Source organism: Ctenocephalides felis, unplaced genomic scaffold (assembly GCF_003426905.1).
Source record: "Ctenocephalides felis isolate EL2017-DRISC unplaced genomic scaffold, ASM342690v1 CF-g0.4_SCAFFOLD_01886, whole genome shotgun sequence".
NCBI lineage: Eukaryota > Metazoa > Arthropoda > Insecta > Siphonaptera > Pulicidae > Ctenocephalides > Ctenocephalides felis.
This window is the reverse complement of record NW_020538040.1, coordinates 101,139,301-101,155,813: the sequence shown is the minus strand read 5'-3', so window position 1 is coordinate 101,155,813 and position 16,513 is coordinate 101,139,301. Positions and strand designations below refer to the sequence as shown.

Genomic DNA, 16,513 nt, shown 5'->3' with positions numbered 1-16,513 from the left:
TGTTATGCGATAAACAACAAATCCATTAAGCCGTATAGCAATTTATTGAGACTTTTCATTGAGGAGCTACATCCGTTTAAGTAAAAATTTGCTCAACTAGCCCCGCCCTACCCTATCTCAAAAACTGAAATACCATTTTTGACACTATTTGCCCCGTATCTCCGCAACTTAATCAGCACGTCTCCTTATCGGTAGAAATAGAATGTTTTTTGAATTATTCAAACGGTTGATCCGTGTTCGCGAAATCGTCGACGAAAAATTGTAACCGCACACACAGACATCTATTTTTTCTAAAGTATGCTAAAATGTTCAGAAAACCCTGAAACGTAAAGATATATAAAAATTGTTCGATTTTTTGGCAATTATTATAACTTACCCTAGGGGAAGTTAAAGAAAAAACAATATTCAAGGTATTCAACTTTATAATACTTTGGAGACTTAATCTAAATTGATGAGTTCCTCATTGGAGCGACAACTATAGTGACTTACAAAAATCTGGCACATTTAATTTCATGTGTGTGCTTTTAGTGGTGCTAAATATCTCATAAAATGTTGTTTATTTTGATTGCTATTGAAGATAAAATAATAAAATTCAAACCCTTATGTTCTGATCGTTTTCAAATAACAATAATAAAAAAACTTCACTTTTGCCGTTTAACATGTAATAAATTTTAAGTTAAGCGGACTTACTTTCTAAAAAAATGCATTTGGTTCTAAAATTTGCTAGCCCATATCACCATCATATCACTCATAATCTAACTAATTTTCATGTATTTTGATAATGGTATGGCAATTACCATTTTAATACAAGACACTTATTGTCTTCCATTAAGTAGAATTAAGTCGCCAAAAATCCTGAATGAATTGCATTATTTAATTCTGACCAATAAAAACGTAATATAGAATATCATCCAGGCGTTAAAATCAGCAAAAATGGAATTTTAAATAAGCAAAAATATAACATATCATAGTGCACATAACTGCAAAAATTATTTACCGGCAAATATTTTTTTTCTAGATTTTAGTTTTCTTTGGGGCAATAAAATAATCAATTTTGCTTTAAAAAAATAAAGGTATCCTAGAAAGCAGAACAACTTACCAGAATAATTTTTTTTAACAGCATATTTCATAAATTTTTTTCGCTATATTCTTTTTCAATCTTAACGAAATAGAGTATTATTAGATTGCACGGAAGACAGTTTTTCAAAAAAAGCAGATAAGTCGTTCGAAGATAAATTACAATTACTAATGAGTTTCTGATAAGAATATAATGCTTTTTAAAATGTGTTCAATGTTTTAGAAAAATATCGATAATCGATAATCGATCATTAATTCATGGTTTCATATGTTGATAAAGCAATTCATTTAGTCATATCTTGAAATGTTGATTATTATTTGCAGGAGTTCAGGAGCGAAAGTAATAAAATGTCTTTGATTTTTTTAACTTCCCGTAGGATAAGTTATTGTAATCGTCCAAAAATCGAAATTAAATTTTTTTACATTTTTCGACGTTTTGAAGGTTTCTGAACATACCTCAGAAAAAATGGATGAGTGTGTGTATGTATGTATGTATGGATACAATTTTTCGGTCACGTTTTCGGGCGCACGGATCAACCGATTTAAATGGTTCAAAAAACATTCGATTCCTATTGATAGGGAGATGTGCTGATTAATTTTTGGCAAAGGCAGGTTCAGCAGTTACGGAGATAAAGAGCAAAAAGTGCAGAAAATAGAAATCGAGTTTTTGAGAGAACAGAGCATCCGATTTGAATGATCTAAAAAACATTCAATTAGTAATTATTTGGAGAAGTGTTTATCAACTTTTGGCAAAGGCAGGCCCAGCCATTTCGAAGATACGGAGCTAAATGTGCAAAAAATGGCAGTTTTTGAGAGAACTAAGCGTCCGATTTAAATGAATCAAATGAATTTTCTGCTTGTCTTGACAAATAATTCAGATTTTATTTTTAATTCTGACTATAGTTCTAATATACTTTAAACTAATAATTTCAACTTTGCAATTCAGTTTATATAATTCTTATAAATATTAGACAATGTTTATAATATTTATAATAATCTATTTGAAAACATTCAGTATTCCTTGAACATTGCGTTACGGTACGGGAAGTTCCAGCGATTTGCCTTAAGGCACGATGCCATACACCCCACCAGTTTTTAATTATAATGATTAAAAAATAAGTTGAAAATGATTGCTGAAATACATTGATTCATATCTTACTATATCAATTTATAAACAATATCTTAATAAAAATAATATTTGATTCTTAATCACTGGTTTTATAAATGCTTGAGATAATTATATTGGTAAATAGAATTACCGAATAATAAATTATGGGCAGTTAAATAGTACAATATTGTTTGATATCATAAATTTACTATCACCTGAGTTTTGAATATGTAAGTGTAGTAATTAATTTAGGCTCCAAAGCCGTCGATCGTGTTGTGTTGTAACACATTGTATTTAACAGTTTGTCTTTGGAGAATTGTTCGTTGATAGTTAAATTTCTAAAAAACTTGAATACTTTAAGGATGGTATATTCACAAAAATGTTTTCTACATAATATGAACTTTTTTTTTTATTAAAGATCGCTTTTAAAGTTTGAATAATAGTTTAAATATTATGGCAGTGAATTTGTATTTGATAATCTTCAACATATTAATTTGATAAATAAGTACAATTTGGACGTACGGAATACAGCTTTGGGGAACGGCGCTCAAATCCAACATCGCCATAATTCAAAGATTTCAAAACAAGATTTTGGCCTTTTGGTTAAAATAAGATATTATCAAAGAGTTAGTAATATATGAAGCAGTCTGGTATATATTGAATGTATGTAATGTTGAGCATTTTGAGTAAAAATCTATCCTGATTTGTGAAAAAATATCATAAACTATTCAAAAAATTATAAGTGTGTTATATAACAATTTCCCAAAAATTTTGTCAGAATTATTTAGTAACGATATTGGCTGAGAAGGTCTAATTTTTTACTGTTTGGGGTGGTTCGGATAAATGCTTTTATTACCATCGTTGTTCACATACACGCCAATTATTAATAAATAATAAAAAAAACTGTTTTAAAATATAAGACAAAATTTCATCGGGACCAAAAGGAATTTAGAAATAATAAGATATAGCGACAAGATATACATGATATGTGAAGTTCTGATTTATATTGATACGAGACCCAAAACATTATAAAAATTTGTATATGATTAAAATTGGAAAAATTATAATTTGATAAGCATATTTTAGCTAAATGCCCGTGTTTATTAGTTTTGCCAAACTTTTGGATTTTATTCTTATTAGAAACCAATAGAATATGCGCATATGAAACGAATGATATTTTAAACTACCTGAATCAATTTAACATTTTTTTTGAAATCATATCCTAATTTTCTATATATTATATACATATACACGTAATGCTTATATACATTATAAATACACTTTATCTAAGACATGTCTCAATAATCAGAAGCTTTTGAAAAAATGTAAAAAATATATAAAATTATCATTCAATTCTTTAGAGCGGTTTCAATAACTTGAGATTTGATTGATTGATCGTTTTTTTTATTTCAACTAACAATAAACTTAAATTGTTTGTCGAGTGATATTATCCAGAAGGTTTTCTACTCCTGCTGAGCGCCGCTGCATTACACAATTGTCATGTGTACTGCGTATTTAAATCCACATTTATCAAAACTAAGAACGACATATGAAAGACGTTTGGCTTGATGTATTTTGACATTTGAAACGGAGCGAAATGAGTCGTCCTGATCGACGCAAATACGATTAAAATCACCATTTTACATGTTATATCTTCGATCGTCGATCGTCGTCAAAGTCAGTCATGTCAAAGCCCTAAATAATCTAGTTGTGTAAAGCACTAACAATAATTCATTCTGCCGGGTCTTTATATTCTATGAATAAATGTAATCATTGACATCACTAAACCCATTAACTTTTGAATCGCGCAAATGTGTAAAAAATATAAATGAACTGCTTAATTTTTGAATGTTTAAGGGGGTATTCTAGTGTCGAGGCATGACTTTTATGTCATTTTTAAATCATCGTAAAAAAGAGGCAATTCATTTTTTTGCTATTATGTTTTTATAGTTTATTTATCAACTTTACAAGAGTACAGAAAAAAAGTAAAAAAAATGTTAATGATTTTAAAAATTAGTAGTTGTTGAATTCGGGGGTCACAATAAATTGGCAAGTGACGGTGTTCACGATCGCAACCCTCCTAGTAATCCAAAATGAAAAAAACAATTACAATGATGTTTCAATACTAGGTTTAAGTTTTTTTTTTTGACAAAATGACAACTGTTTGATAAACTGACTAGTTTTTCACCACTTTTTTAAATTTCTTGAATTTTTAAAAAATAGCAAAAGTTAAAATTTGGGGATGAAACTAGTATATGCCAGAGAGAAGTCCGTGATGAAGATTCTCTGAAAATTTCACGTAAATCAGCCTAGTAGAACTCATGAAATCGTAGACATCGTATTGATATGACAATTCTGAAAAAACGCGTTTAAAGTTTTGCAAAGGAAGGAAACAGATAAGAAGAGAATTATTATGGTCAAATAGCTGTATCTCCAAAAATATTTTAAATTTAAAAATATCCTCTGGTACACATATTCTTGAATAGTTAAGCTTTGAAAATACGAAAAAAAACAGAAAAAGATTTCTTGAGATTTCTACACTAAAATATCCCATAATAATATAATAAATTTAAAAAAATAATAAATTTAAAAAAAACTTTTTTTTCAATCTGACTCATGGGAAAATATTTTTTTATTTTCAACTTGATCTCACTTTTAAACTAATTTCTAACAATTAGTAAGTTAAAATTAATTTAATTTGTATAAGTTATAGAAATATTAATTTTTTAAACCCCTAACTTACGCAAAAGTCAAAATTTTTTTTTCAATTTGGTATTTGAAAATTCTAAATTTGAAAATGTTCCAATTTACGCTTAATTGTAATAAATATGTTATCAAAATTATATATGTTATTAAAATCTTCATTAAAAATCCAATAGTTTCTCATGCTAAAACCAATATTCATTTTTATCCAACAATTTTTTACACTTTCTTCCAGTGGCGTACCTAGAACTTTTGCCGCCCGGGGCGATCTCCAGATTGCCGCCCTTTCTATTACAAATAGTGGTTTTTATAAATTAATATAAATAAACTAGTGATGCATGGTATCGTACATTGAGGCAAATTGCTGGAACTTCCCTTACCGAAACATATTTTTTTTAAAAAAAGATTAAAATTTTTTCGAAAACTTTGAAAAAAATGAGAATTTTGAAAATTTGGGAAAAATTAATTTTTTTGAAATTTGTAACTTTTTTTCAAATCAATCGCGCTGCGTAGCTGTTTTGAAGACAAAATATCGAAGCGCGTTGCAGTCTAACGGATAGATATTGATACGGAACCCATAGAAATGGAAATTAAATTTATTCTTATTATTAAAATCTCTAGAAAATATCAGATAATTTGACGTGCATATCTAAAATATCTAATGATCATTTTGGACTGCCAAATGTTGTTTTTTTACTTTTTCTTATTGAATCTCTGTAACCGCTAGATCTGTCTTCCCAAAAACAGTTCTTCGTTTAGTCAACACAATGAATTGAATTGAATTATTTAAATCGGACGCTTTGTTTTCTCAAAAACTTTTGGCTTTTTTGTCCAGTATCTTTGAAACGGCTGGACCTGCCTTTACTAAAAACTAATTAGCACGTCTTATCAGTACGAATCGAATGTTTTGTTCAAATCGGTTGATGCGTGTTCCTACAATTATCGACGAAAGTTTGTGTCTAAACACATCCATTTTTTCTAAAGTATGCTAAAATTCAGAAACCTTTGGAACGTAAAGATATATAGATCAATTTTTTTGCGATTACTATAGTTTATAACTTACGCTACGGAAAATTAATAAATTATTAAGTTATTTAATCAATATTTATTAATTAATACTCAGAGTAATTTTTTTAGACATATTTATATGCACTCGTTAACATATTTATACTAGTGGGGCGAGGAATGAAAATAATTAATAATTGTTTTGAATAATTTCAAATAGATTATTTATTCCATACTGTAAATTTATAAGTGCTTTTTAAATTGGGCGACGAGCGTATTTTATGAACAACTTATGTGCACGTTTACAAGAGTCCATTTTTTAAAAATTTGATAATTTTTTGATAATTTAGAATTTTTTTTAGAAGTTTGAAATTTTTTGGAATTTAAAAAAAAAACGTTTTTTCTAAATATTTTGAGAATTTGGAAATTTTTGAAAATAAGTAAGTTGTAAGAAAAAAATTTCAAAATTTAGTATTTTTTTGGAAATGATAAAAAATTTCGAAAAATGAACTTTTTTGAAAATTTTCAAAATTATTAAATTTTTTGTAAATGCATTTTTCGCACACTGTCTACTCCAGCAAAATGTTTTTTTGAATTAATCCAATCGGATGATCCGACTCCAAAACGGCAAAATTGCCTTTTGCAAAAAGGTCTTGCGATCGAGTACGAACCGAATAATTTTTCAATTTTTTAAATTGGTTATTTCACGCTGTCGAAAATGTCGAGAACATTTGTTTGAACCATATAAATAAACTTCGAAATTAAAAATCTGATAAAATGTGTACACAATATTGAAATATCTGATAATTTGATGTACATATGTCTAATAAACATTTTTGTTTGCCAAATGACACTTTTTTTAACTTATTTTTATTGAGAGTCCATAATCGCTAGGCCTGCCATCCCAAAAATATAATCAGTTGTTCATTTTGTCAGTACAAGTAAAATGTTTTTTGAATTTTAAAAACTGAGTTACCATTTTTAGCACTTTTCGGAACGGCTAGACCTGCTTTCGCCAAAAACTAATCAGCACGTCTCCTTATCAATATGAATCGAATGTTTTTAACCATTCGAATCGATGAATCCGTGCGCCCGAAAACGTGAACGAAAAAATGCGGACACACAAAACACACACATGCATTTTTGAGGTATGCTAAAATGTTCAGAAACCTTCAAAATGTGAAGAAATGCAAAAAAATTCATTTTCGGTTTTCGGCTCATTACTATAACTTGAAATGAATAAGTTGCTTTTTACAACTATAAGTAAATTAAAAAATGCCGCCCCAAAATAAGTGCCGCCCGGGGCGGACCGCCCCCACCGCCCCCCCCTAGGTACGCCACTGCTTTCTTCTACTTCACTTCGAAAGACCATCCCAAAAATTAATCAACTGTTCACATCGTCTGCACGATTATTCAAATCGGTTGATCTGTTCGCTCGAGAACCTGGCAGAAAAATTATATTCAAACATGCGTGCATAGATACATATATATATCATTTACATTCATCTTTTTAAGGTATGCCAAAATGATCAGAAGCTGTTGAAACGTAAATATATTAAAGAATTATCATTATTACTCTCGCACCATGCCGTTGCGTCTGACCTTAATGCCAATTATGCTGATTGCTTGTGCACCATAAAAAAATCTTATGCTAATAGAACGGAATATTTACTTGAATTTTAACATAACGACATGCTTCGATTTATGTTTTTACAACAGCGATTGTAGTTTAGTTACTCATTTTATAATTGATCAAATTATTACTACGTGTTTCATGGTTTAAAGCACAATTTTTGGCGATATTTGTTTATCTTTATTTACTTTTAGTTCTATATTAATTTGTATACTAATTTTATAACATTATATAGTAATTTTAGTATTTGCTTGAAAATATTATAAACAACTAGTTATGTATGACATCGTGTCTTATGGCATATTGCTGGAAGTTCCCGTACCGTAACGAAATGTTCAAGGAAGATAAAATGATTTGAAATAGATTATTATAAATACTGTAACATTGTCTAATATTTATAAGAATTATATAGACTGAATTACAAAGTTAAAATTATTTATTTAAAGTATATAAGTGAGCTTTAGAATTTTAGCCAGAATTAAAATTAAAATCTGAATTATTTTCTAGATACAAAAAAAAGTAAACAAAAAAAATGTTTTTTTAATATTTTGTCAAAACAAGCAAAAAGTGTTTTGAATCATTCAAATCGTATGCTTAGTTCTCTGCCATTTTTTGCACAATTAGCTTGGTATCTCCGAAACGGCTGGACAAGCCTTTGCCAAAAACTAAACGCAACTGCTCCCAATCATTGCAAATTGAATGTTTATTAGATCATTCATATCGAATACTCCGTTCTCTCAAAACTTCGATTTCCATTTTCTGCACTCTTTGCTCTGTATATCAGTAACGGCTAGGCCTGCTTTTGCCAAAAACTAATCAGCACATCTCTCTATTAATAGGAATCGAATGTTTTTTTAACCATTCAAATCAATTGATCCGTGCGTCCGAAAACGTGAACGAAAAAATGCGGACATACAAAACGCATACACATCCATTTTTTCTGAGGTATGCCAAAATGATCAGAAACCTTCAAAACGCAAAAAATTTCACTTTCGATTTTCGGCCCATTACTATTACTACCCTACGGAAAGTTAAAAAAAATGTTTTTTTTATCTTGTTGGGAGTACTGAGGAAAGCAAAGTTCTAGTTGAATTTAATTCAACAATATTGCAAGGAACACAAATTACAATACACTTATCGCTTTGCATGGAAAATAGGTTCCTTGAAAATCTTTTTTCTATTTTTTGTCTTCGCCGAACTATATTTTTTTATATATTATAGATTTTGCAAAAAATAATTTTGTTATTTGCTCACCTTGAAGAAATTTACGCTATCAATTATATATAAATAATACTAATTAAAAACCAAGTTTAAAAACAATAATGTTCTTAGTTTTTGTAATTAAAACGAACTAGCTTGTACACACATAAAATTTAGTTTTGATCATAAAACGCCATTCAATCATAATGACTGTAACATATATTTTTGTAGTGTATTTTGACAATAAAATAATGAAAATATTATTGTAAATTTAAGCAAATTATAGTTTAGTGTTTATAATTTCGTGTAAATGTAAAATTAATAATTTTCGTTATTTTTAAAAAGTGTTAGGTGTTCATATTCGATATTCATCTTATCAATATCTATTGCTATTACATTTTTTATTTATCTCAGAATCTTTTCAGAGTAGATTATTAATTATTTCACTGCGTCTAAAGAGGGATTTTAGTTACGTGTGCATTGTATTTATTGACAAATTAATGGTTCACTTCTAATAAAAAATAATGTCAATTGCACAGTTTCAAATACGTATCAATATGTGTGGAAAACATGGAAAAATCTATAAATTTTATTTTTCGATTTGATAATCATCTTATCTCATTATCAATTCTAAAACGCACGCAGTATTTGAACACGAAAGGAAATATTCCCGAATGCTGTACAGGAAATTTTTACATGTATTGTTCAAGTTTACAAATGTAGTACATACTTATCTATAAAACAACTTCAATTAGACATTATCTCGTAATGCTGAGTGTAAATATTGATATGACGAAGACTATTCTGCTTAATTTTAAGCGACGACTAATAATAAATCATTAGAATTAAAGCGATATTTACTTTAATGGATATTAATTGCTATTACAATTAAGAGAATCTGCATCTGAAACATGTTCGATGCATGGAATGACTTTTATTATCAAGCTTATTCTTTTCTTAATTATATTGAAATAGAAATTAACTAGTGGTGTCTTGCATCGTGCGTCAAGGCAAATTGCTGGAATTACCCTCACCAAAAATTTAAATTTTTAAAATAAGTTCAATTTTCTTTTAGAATTCTGAAAAAAATCAATTTTTGAGATTTTTAAAATTTTTGAAAATAATTGACCTTTTTGAAAAACTGGATTTTTTTTATATTATAAAATATTTTGGAAATTTTGAACTTTTTTCGCTGCGTATAAACGAAAAAAGCGCGTGGACGCCGGGTCGCAGTATAACGGTTAAACATTGGTACGGAACCCATAGAAAATAACAAAATTTGTTATTATTATTAAAATATCTATATAATATGTGGTAATTTGATGTGCATATGTCTAATGATCATTTTTGTCCGCCAAATGGCATTTGTTCACTTTTTTATTGGATCTCCAAAACCGCTAGACATGTCTTCCTAAAATTTTCTTCAGTTCTTTATTTTGTCCATACAAATAAAATGTTTTTTGAATCATACAAATCGGACGCTCTGTTCTCTCAAAAAATCAATTACATTTTTGGCACTTTTTGCCGCGTATTTTGGTAAAGGCTCGACCTGCCTTTACCAAAAACTAATCAGCACATTTCCTTATCAATGCGAATCAAATGCTTTTTTAATTATTCAAATCGGTTGCCTCGTATTCCTATAATCGTCGACAAAAATGTGTATCTGCACACACACACATACATCAATTTTTTCTAATAATAAGGTATGCCAAAATGTTCAGAAACCTTTGAAACGTAAAGATATATAAAAATATTCACTTTCGATGTTTTTGCGATTACTATAACTTGCCCTACGGGAAGTTAAAAATTTACTGGTAAGTTAAAATGATTGCTTATTGTTAGAGTAAATGTTATAAGTGCTTTGAGGACTTTAAACTTCTCAAAAGATTGTTTTTAATAATAATAATTTACAAAATGAAAAATTACAATTATTTGCATTTGCCACCAATGGTCTTTACATCCGCTAATTTTTTGTAAACAAATATTTCCGGTTGCCACTGAACAACTGTATAATATAAAACGATCAATTGAAAATATTTTTGAAATAAAAAATCATGAACAGATCCCCGCAAGTATCAACATGTATAAGTATTTGATGATTCGTCTCTTTAATTCACACCGTTCACTCGATAACCAAAACAGTCGTCCAGTATTAAAAATGTCTATTTAAAAATTAATTTAAATATTTACAAAATTAAACGAGAAAATGGCGCGTATGTACGTGTTGAAAATTTTCCAGTCGGTGATGTAATAATGATATATTTAGACGTCATAACTCTCCAGAGATCTAAATTTGCTCGATTCAGCGTGAAAAAAAACTCGGCGCTCGAGTAGGTACAAACGCAAGCTGGCGGAGTTTCGCTCGCGACTGCTCTCTGCGTGTTCTCTGTACATCAACGAATGAGTAGAATAGTCCTGGCGCCGAGGACATCACAGAGCTAAATTCAAATGTATTTCGAAAACTTAAAACTTTAACTTCCCGTAGGGTAAGTTATAGTAATCGCAAAAAAATTGAAAATGAAATTTTTTATATATCTTCACGTTTCAAAAGTTTCTGAACATTTTAGCATACCTTAGAAAAAATGGATGAATGTGTTTGTGTGTGTGGATACAATTTTTCGTCGACGATTTAGAAAACACGGATCAAACAATTAGATTCCTATTGATAAGGAGACGAACTGATTAGTTATGAAGATACGAAGCAAAAAGTGTCCAAAATGGTAATTAGGTTTTTGAAGCAGCGGAGCGTTATTTACTATAGCGTATACTTTTTATGTATTGACTAAACGAAGCACTGTTTAAAATTTCAAAAAGCAGGTCCATCGGTTATAGACTCTCAATAAAAAAAAAGTTTTAAAAAAATCCACTTTGTGGTCAAAATCATTCGACATATGCACATTAACTTATCAGTTATTTTATAGAAATTTTATGTCATTTTTTTTGGGTTCCGTAGCAAGATTTTTAATTTCGAAATTTTATTTATATAGTTCAAAAAATGTCCTCGACATTTTCGACATTATGGAATAACCGATTTGCATGATTGAAAAAACATTCGGTTCATACTCGATCGCGAGGCGTTTTTGCAAAAAACACGTTTTATGGTATGGGGTAAGCTGTTTCGGAGGAATGGAGGGCAAAAGATGTAAAAATGATTATGCAGTTTTTGAGAGAACGGATCACCCGATTAGATTAATTCAACAAACCTTTTACTGGTGTAGACGGTGTACAAAAAATGCTTTTACAGAAAATTTTGTACTTTTGAAAACTTTCAAAAAAAAATTTAAAGTTTAAAAAAAAATTAAGTTTGAGTTATTCAAATTATCGAAATTTTTCATCATTTTCAAAAAAAAAACAAAATTTCGAAAAATTTGAAAATTTAAAAAAATATCGATTTCTTACAAAAATTTAAGAATATTTCGAGATTTTCAAAAATTTCCAAATTCTCTGGAAAATTAATAAAATTGACTTTTTCCATAAATTCCAAAAAGTTTCGAACTTTTAAAAAAATCTCGAACTTTAAAAAAAATTTCAAAATTATAAAAGCAAACAAATTTAAAAAAAAATTGAACAAATTTCTCATTTCGAAGAATGGATAGTAATAATATATGAAGGTATGGGGTTAATGAGGTCCACCACCGATATCTCAAAAACCAGTAAAGTAAAGCATAGTTCAACAACAATATTTGAAAGTAGAGGAAAAAATATGTATAACCAGCCATCACATTGAGTTTTTCGACTTTGCTATAGGGAGATAAACGGTTATCTTTGAAAATCCATAACAAAAGTATTTCCTTTCGTTGTTAGTTTTTTTGGTTGTGAGTACTGTGGTTTAGTTTACAAGAACTTAATAATTATTTTTAAATATACGTTATTTGTTTGATAAAATGTTATGTTGATTTTTATTGTTAATCGACTTTTAAAGTGGTTATATAAAAACTGAACATAACTCTGGCAAAGGTGTAAAAATAAATAAATAGCAAATAAGAAAGTAAATTAAGTTAAATAAAGCAGTTTTACCAGATCAGACAAAATACTAGATCAAGATTATTTACAGTGTGATCTGTGTAAAAAATTCACCAATGAAACTTATATTTTGCGTTAGTTAAATAACGTGAAATGTTTAAAGTTAAAATAAGACATTGAACTTGTTTGCCACGTGGCTGTCCCAAGTTACGCCGCGTTACAAATTTTTCAAAAAAAAAACAGAAAAAAAAACATTTTTGCAATAATGAATTAGCTAGGAGTTTTACTGAACGTAGTCAAAGCATTGTTCGTTCATATGTGTTATTTGTTTTGATATAAATAGTACGGTTTTTACGATATAGTTTCAAATCAAAGGTCAAATTGGATTTTTGTGCCCTGCCTTACCCTACATATTTAATTTTTATTAAATTTACTGTAATTCATGAAATGTTACTTAACACTTTTCAAAAAGTAGGTCAAAGAAGAAATACTTAATTCATTTTCTACCTCTCTTCGCAGAAATTTGAAAACTTGTTATAAGCTCAGTAGTATTATTTACAATGATACACATTATCCAGAATTCAAGCTTGAAACATAATCAATATTGGATCAATTGTAGTTTGTAATGACTATATAAGTCGGAAGACCAATAAAAACTTGGATTGAACCAATCCATGTTTTCCATAAAAAGTATATAAAACTTTCAGTTTCATTGTATTAACAATATATGGTCAAAAGAATATAATTAATATAAATTATATAATATTGAACAAGTCGGTGTTTTATTGTTTTGATATTACCTCATGGTATATAGCATTCAAACAACACATTCTTACACACTTAAAATTAAGTAAAAATATTAATTTTTTTGATTCTCTAGAAATTGTTTAGAAATACCTTACTTAGCAAAACAACGTTTGCCGAGTCAGCTAGTATGAAAATAAATATATTTGGTTGCAAAACTATATGATTTATTTAACAACCATTAAATATATTATTACATATATCAATATTTTTATAAAAATGACGTCAAATTACTAATTACACATTAAGGCTGTATCTCAAAAAATAATAAGAAAAGTTCAGTTTTCTGTGTAGTGTGCTAATTTCCAAAGGCTTATAAGATGTTGGCAAAATAAATAAATTTATTCCAAATTTTGTATTCCTACTGTATTTATAAAAAAATACTTGATGTAAGAAATGGCTATTTCATTATTTTTTATTGCATTCAGTAAAAAACAACGCCGTCAAAGTAAAAACCCATTAAAGCTCTGAAAATTTATTTTGAATCTGAATAAAATTGATATTAATAAGTTGGTGTTTAGAGGCACATTTAAAAACTTAGGTGCTTCACATTTACCTTTGTAACATTTATAATAATGTTTGACACTGGTTTCACAACTGAATCTTACAATAATATTGAAAACAAAATTTCAATATATATTGAATTCTATAACAGAAACCAAATTTAGGTAAATTTACAAAATTTCAAAATTTCGTTAAGTCAAAAATTAAAATTTGACTTCTGTGACATGCACATATATAAAATTAAATGAATAATATAATATGTATGGCATGATGTATGTGTTTACTTATAGTCACCAATACAATGCCTTCAAACAAACTACTCCTTACATTTATAAAAAAAAGCACAAAAATGTATATGATCCAATTATATTCTGTGCACGCATACATATAACACACAGTGAGTACATATTATACTACTTAGATTTATTTATCAATCTGGTACACAAATATTCATATCAGATGCAGCATTCATTCTCAGGCTGATTCTCTTAATTTAATGGCATAAGTGGGTATACCCTGAACCACTGAAGCAGTGAGATTATATCTACCTTCCATTATAGGCGATCAGCTTAAATCAACAACATTCGCATACGGGCCCTTTTAAGAGTTCCAACCGTTGACGCTAGTATCAGTAGGTCTACTAGGAACTGATTTAGGTCCCCATAAACGAACTGTGCAATCATCTGAAGCAGAAGCTAACATTAGGATATACAGGGTTCCATGTAACACAATTAACACTTCTTGTATGCCCGGTCAATGTTACTATTGGTGCTTCATGATTTATATGCCATATATGTACGTTGGATTCTTCACTGCCACTGGCTACAAAGTCATTACTAACGCCACCAAAACATGCGTGAATAGTGAAGTAACCTTGTGTTAACCCATGAAATTTTCTAATCAGACATTTATCTTCTAAATCCCAAAGATGTATACCTTGAGTGGCAACATTCAGTAATGCCAATCGATCGGTAGGATCTATCGTAATTGCCATTACAGGGTGTTCCTCTTGTATAATATCCGAATAAATGAAATCTTCAAATACATAAGAACATACTTTCCTGTGGGCATCGGCGGCTAAAATCGTTTTTCCATCAGATCGACAAGCTAGGGCATTAATTCTTACACCTCCCCAATTATCAACTATGTCACCATCTAAGTCACATTTATAAAATTGACCACGGACTATCTTTATGTCATGCAGCTGATGTTAGACTGTCATCATTTGAGTGAGTCATTTTAACTCGAAGCTCATCAGTTTCCATATCCCAGAGCCATAAATCAGGACAGTCCACTGTACTAACCGTTATTAAATATTTTAAATCAGGACTCCAGGATAGGAATGAAGCACCATGAGAATGCCCCTCCAATGTTTATCTATGTGTTAATTGACAGCCAATGGGATCGACATTCCAGATAATAACCGTAGTGTCTTTGGAGCCAGTGGCTAACTTCAAACCATCTGTAGAAAATTTGCTGAACCATACCTCATCACAGTGGTCTACAATTGTTTGGACATGGTGTATTGGAAGATTATTTGTGGGACATACATGGTCAATTAGTAATGATACAGGCTCAATTGTGCTTGATGTAATATGGTAATTACAACGTACCGCGCTCATATCAATTGCTTGAGACAAAAGGGTTTGCAATCTTTGTGGTGGAAACATGATTGTTGGAGGTAAAAATGCCTGTAGACGTTCCATAAGACGTATATGTGATTTACTGCCTTTACCTTCCCAAGAAGCTCTTTGAAATAATTCAGCTGAATCAGCACACATCATATAAGAAGAGAGCTTATGAACTCGAGATGTATTAAATTGTAATTGAGTTATATTATTCTGCAATACATGTAATGCATCAAGTAGACGTCCATCTTCCAAGTGTACTAAATATTTTTGTTCTAATAACAGAAACTTTATTTCCACTAAATTACGTTTTACTCCAGGTTCATTTGCTAATAATATTTGCAGTTCCTTCAAGTCACGGTCATCTTTAGACCAATCTCCTTGCATGACTGATCTGAGATGTTGTCCAATTATGCGAACAATATCCTGGTTGACTTTATACATGGGTATACGAAGGACTTCTTTCGGTGCATCTGTCTCATCCGGGTGTCCATTGCCGTTGGCCTGAAGGTCTGAAAATTAAAATCGAGTGTATATTGTTAATGAAGCACACATCAAAAAACAACATGTTGTGTTATGTGCGAAGAAAATAGTTGCAAAAGGGCGTACAGTTGCTTCCAAACTTCTATTTCTGAAAAAAATAAAGGCTCGAAACCACTGCCGTATTGTGAAAGTAAATTATTTCAAAATATTTTTGATTGAACAGCTTATTTATTGTCCACTACACACATCAATAACATTTTCTATAACATCAATTGAAAAAAAAGAATAATCGATTAAATTATTAAATTATATAAATATATAATATAGCAGTAGAAAAATCCATCGAACAGTTGAAATTAAATAATTCAAGCGATTATGAAAGAAATGCATTTATTCGCAATGTAA

At 29.4% G+C, this 16,513-nt stretch overlaps 1 pseudogene; it reads right to left on the bottom strand.

The window, feature by feature from the left end:
• Window positions 1-14,597: 14,597 nt before the first annotated feature.
• On the bottom strand, window positions 14,598-16,069 carry LOC113375602 (annotated as a pseudogene).
• Between the last annotated feature and the right edge of the window lie 444 nt (window positions 16,070-16,513).